The sequence below is a fragment of the Euphorbia lathyris genome, chromosome 3, assembly GCF_963576675.1.
Source record: "Euphorbia lathyris chromosome 3, ddEupLath1.1, whole genome shotgun sequence".
NCBI lineage: Eukaryota > Viridiplantae > Streptophyta > Magnoliopsida > Malpighiales > Euphorbiaceae > Euphorbia > Euphorbia lathyris.
The window spans coordinates 55,299,695-55,305,267 of record NC_088912.1 but is presented as its reverse complement, the minus strand read 5'-3'; positions in this window follow the sequence as shown (position 1 = coordinate 55,305,267).

Below are 5,573 nucleotides of genomic sequence, written 5' to 3'. Positions count from 1 at the left end.
CCAATGAAGAAACATTTATCAGATTTAGAATCTAGCTTGTTTGACGCTACGCGTTTGACAAATGCTGAACAACCCCATACTCTCATGAATGAGAATGTGGGTTTCCTACCAACGAACAATTCATATGGTGTGGAACTAGCGGATTTAGTTGGTACTCGATTTAGGGTGAAGAGGGCAGTTTCTAAGGCATAGCTCCAGAATGTCTTTGGAAGTAATGCTATGCTCATCATAGATCGTACCATATCTAGTAAGGTACGGTTCCTCCTTTCGGATACACCATTGTGTTGTGGTGTATAGGGAGGTGTCCATTGTGAGCATTTCCCACATTCAGTTAGATAATTCAGAAAATCATCTGAAAGATATTCGCCACCTCGATCGGATCGAAGTATCTTTATTTTCTTTCCTAATTGATTTTCTACTTCATTCTTGAAGCATTTGAATTTCTCAAAAGCCTCAGACTTGTGCTTCATCAAGTAAACATAACCATATCTAGTATGGTCGTCTATGAAGCTTATGAAGTATCTGAATCCTCCTCTTGCTTGGACTGACATAGGACCGCATACATCTGAATGTAATAATCCTAGAGTGTCTGATACACGCTCACCTTTATTGCTAAAGGGTGTCTTTGTCATTTTACCTTTTAAACATGCTTCACATGTTTCCAATGATTCAGAATCAATTGAATCTATAAGCCCATCTTGATGTAGCTTAAGCATGCGTCTTTTGTTTATATGGGCTAAACGACAATGCCACAAGTAAGCCGAATTATCAAGCTTATGTCTTTTGGTATCAATCGCGAATACAGAAATTTTTTCATCTAGCACATAAATCCCATTTTGTGATATTCCTGAAAAATAGAAAATCCCATCTCTATAAAACTCGCAATGTTTGTTCTATATTGAAATATGAAAACCGTCATCAACAAGACGGCTAATAGAAATAATGTTTCCAAAAATTTCTGGAACATACAAACAGTTCCTTAATTCTATTACAAGCCCAGAGGGCAAACTCAAAGCATAATCTCCAACAGCGAGGGCGGCAACTCTTGCTCCATTTCCTACTCGCAAGTTTATGCTTCCTTTCTTCAATTCCTTAGTCCGATTTAGTTCCTGCATATTTGTACAAATATGAGATCCACATCCGGTATCAAGTACCCAAGATTCAGACTGTGAAATTGTATTTATTTCAATATAAAACATACCAGATGTTGAAGCACCATCTTTTCCCTTCTTGAGGGAGGCTAGGTACTCCTTGCAGTTCCTTCTCCAATGTCCGTCTTTACCACAGAAGTGGCACTCTCCTTTGGGCTTCTTCACTTCCTTTCCCTTAGCTCTAGTGGGCATGACCCTCTTGCCTTTCTTGGAATGTTTAGGATTGGGAAAATTCCCTTTCCTCTTCTTTGATCCCTCTATGACAAGAGCCGGTATTGCCTTGTCTTTCTTCATATTGGGCTCAACTGTCTTGAGCATGTTTGCAAGCTCTTCAAGAGAGGTTTGCAAGTCATTCATTTGGTAGTTCATGATGAACTGTGAATAACTCTCTGGGAGGGATTGAAGAATTAAGTCTACACTTAGTTCGTTATCCATCGCGAATCCAATACTAGAAAGCTTGGTAATATAGCCAATCATCTTGACACAATGTGTCATTACAGATGTGCCCTCTTGCATCCTGCAACGATATAGCAATTTTGATATCTCGTAGCGTTCGCACCAAGTTTGTTTCCGAAACAACTCTTTCAGGTGCACGATGATGGAATATGCATCCATTTCCTCATGTTGCCTCTGCAATTCCGGTGTCATCGATGCAAGTATGATGCATCCCGCATGATCGTCATCAGCCTTATGCTTCTGGTAAGCATCGATCTCTTCGATGGGAGCATCATCAGCTGGGATAGGGGGTATCGATGTATCAAGTACATACCCTATCTTATCGAACTTCAAAACGATTTTGAGGTTACGAAACCAGTCGATGAAGTTTGAACCGTTCAACTTGTTATCGGTAAGTATATTTTGCAGATTGGTTTTAGTCATGATTTTAAGAGTGTTTTAATTTAACCTGAAAGTGAGAAAGAGTAAACGTATGTTATTCATTTGCTTTAAAATCTATCAATCTAAAATTATAGGTCTTTTAATTCATTTTAAATTGCTCCCACTATTTTGCCAAATTAATAGCCCTCCATATTAATTCGAAGAATTTCACAAATCCTTTAGTGAGATAGGATCCTAACTCCTGAGATTTCACCTTGAGTTTGCTCAACAAGCTAGTCTCATTTGTTAGGTAGATTCATGTAATCAATCACATCTTTAATGTGATTCCTAGGTTATTGGGTTACTAACCACATTAGTAACTAATATGCTATTCATATTAATCCCAACCATATTGCCCATTAGTTTATGATAACATGGGTTTTCCATCCAATTATCATAATCTAATTTAAGTATTACCCCATATTCATGAAAGAACGATTTTCGATAATTCAGGTGTTACCATAAGACCCCGAGCTTGAGTTTGCTCAACAACCCAAAGGCCCCCAGTACTGCCGGCTGAATTATAATATTAGGGAGGAGCAACTGATTTTAATAACTTGCTTATTTACATAACTTTTAATTAGTGAGGGATTTTTATTTTAAGTCTCATAATCTAACTTAGTCTTGATTTGCTTTAGCATACATCAGACACATACATTGGTGTTATGGACATATTATCTAAATTATTCCGTCGAGCCAGAGACGGAATAAAAGGCCAAACCTAGGGAAATACTAACTATTACATATTTCTCTTTAGGTCCCCCGTCTTCTCCATGGCGCCTTGAAATTACATATTAATTTCTATACTACTAAAGAAAACTTCAATTAACTTGAAGGGAATTAGATGAGAGGAGAAATTACAATAGATAGTAGATAGGCAGGACTCGCATGCCCTATTTCAAAAATACCAAAAGACTAAATAGATGGTCCAAATATGTCCATAACTCCAAACATACATAGACTCAATTAAATAAATTTAATCGGTTGATTACATAAAATACTTATGCAATATTTATGTTAATCACATTAACTCATCAAATTAACTTTCACCCAATTTTAATTCTATCAGTCTCGTATCTTCTATATTAACCTATTAGATTAATACAACTATACAAAACTTTATTTATGCATATCCCAATTATTTTGATTTTAATTCATTTAATACTTTTGATTTACAAATAGGTAAAACAAGCTTTTAAATAAATTTTTCATTCGATAATCAAAACAGAAAACTGTTAATTTCTGAAACTTATATATATAAATATATTTAAAAACTATTTTATTTTTTTATCAAAAAAAAACTATTTTATTTTAAAACGGTTTTAAACAAAATAGGGTTTCACTCGTGTCGGGTCCACAAAGGGGCCCGAGACCTAAAATACGCTGCTGCCGTTTGGCAGTAGCGCCGCGGCTGGCCGTCGCTGCCTTACGGCAGCGACGTCCAGTCGCTAGACGGTTGCTGTCGCGAGGCAGCAACCGCGAACAGTAGTTTGGGTTGCTGCCTCGCGGCGCAACCCGGACTACTGTTCCGTTTTTTTTATTTATATATATATATATATATATATATATATATATATATATATATATATATATCAGTATTAAAACGGTTTTAAAACGATATTCAGAAAATAGGAAAACCTTTCAAAGATTTTCTGTTTTATCTTTAAGATTAATAAAACTAACTTTTATCAATCTAACTATAAAACTAATAGTTTTTGTTATAATGATTATCAACCAAAATAATTAGGAACATATGCATAATCTATTTTAATTAACAATTAATCAAAACTTATTTATCTTTAGAATTAATTAATCAAAACGGTTTCGTTAATTAACCTAACTATAAATATTTATTCAATCTGATTGAAAAACTTTTTAATTTATATATATGAAATAACGGATTTAACACAGGCTCTGATACCACTGAAGGAAAATAGGTAAACGTTTGGCAGCGGAAATATAAAAATTTTAACCTTTTTCCATTAACCCAAGATCCGTTAATCGTTATTTCATATAAAGAGGGATAGAAGGAAATACCTTTTGATGTTCTATCTACCGTTGCAATCGACGTGCCCACAACTCTTACTTCGAGTTCTCGAGCAAAAGACAAAAACACAATTCAAAACCAAGTTAGAATTCAACCGTATGAAAAGCAATCAAGAATAGATTGCCTCTAATTAATCAACACAAGATCAAGGAATAGAGAAAGAGATTAATAATCAATTGAAACAGAAGGAAGCGGTGAATGATCTCGTCCTCAACAAGGGAGTCGAAAATTCTTCTCTTCGGTAGACTATATCTTGGCCGAAATTTACATATAAGGGGGTATATATACTCTCTTGTATCTAAACCCTAGTTAGATAGAATTAGGTTACTGAATAAGAATTTAATTCGGAATATAATTCTTATTTATTATCTATAATTATATCTAAATATAAGGATAATAATAATAACCTTTTAGGAAAATAATAGGAGCAATTTAATCTCATTAAACTTCCTAACTTATTTATCCTTTAATTAATTTAATTCACAATCATAATCTAATTAGAATTGTTAAAAATCAAATTAATTATTTATGTATTTACTATACATAAAATCGCCCCCTATTTACTGGGCCTTAGTGGACTCAGTTGGGCTTCCATCAATTAATTAACTCTGTTTCTCTTTTGGGCTCCAAGTCTTATGTGTGACCCATTAGGTTCTTATTGCTTCTAGCCGTATGCAACCATTAAAATTAATTTTCTCAGAATTACATTTAATCTTTGCATAACGGAATGAGTACGCGAAATGTGATTAGCAAATCCGAAACATTCCCCCAGAGCTATAAGAAGACAGGTTGATTCTGTCGTTGACCTTTCCGTATTAGTTACAGTATAATTCGATCCTTTATCAACTACATCCTTGAACTGAATCTTATGACTATGGATAATGTCAAGTCACATATAGCGAGACGTTCGTTTTACTTGTACAGGCCGAGTTAACTTCAATTAGATAGGTTAAGTGAAATCTGCATTTCAAGTCTTAAGCTATCACCTTACAAGGATTTAGAGTCAAGTCTTCCACAATCGATCCTTGGACGTATATCCCATTTATCGGGAGTGACAAATGCTCAATCCAATGTATAACTATCCTGCAATTACTTCCTGTGATACCCAACGTCTGCCGTTCACACCCCAGAGTCATCTATGTTATGGATCGTGTTACAACAGGATCAAAGCACCACATTCCATAATCCAGAATCACTAATTAGCATTCCTTTGAGTCTGAGGATTACTTATACCTATTAATACCAATGAGATGAACAGGTGACAAGGATAAATCTACCCGTCCTGTTATCTCAAGTCGGGTCCCCAATCCTAATGAACTCCCTTTCATTGGATCCATGTAACTGTCTAGATATCTGCATATCTGAAGCTTGTGAGATCAGCTCTCTGTCTTGACAGAAGACATTGTTACATGCAAGTCTCAACAGTGATATGTCAATCCTATTTCTAAACATATTACTTGACTTCGGGTGGTTTTAAGTTTATTAGTTTATTATAAAGT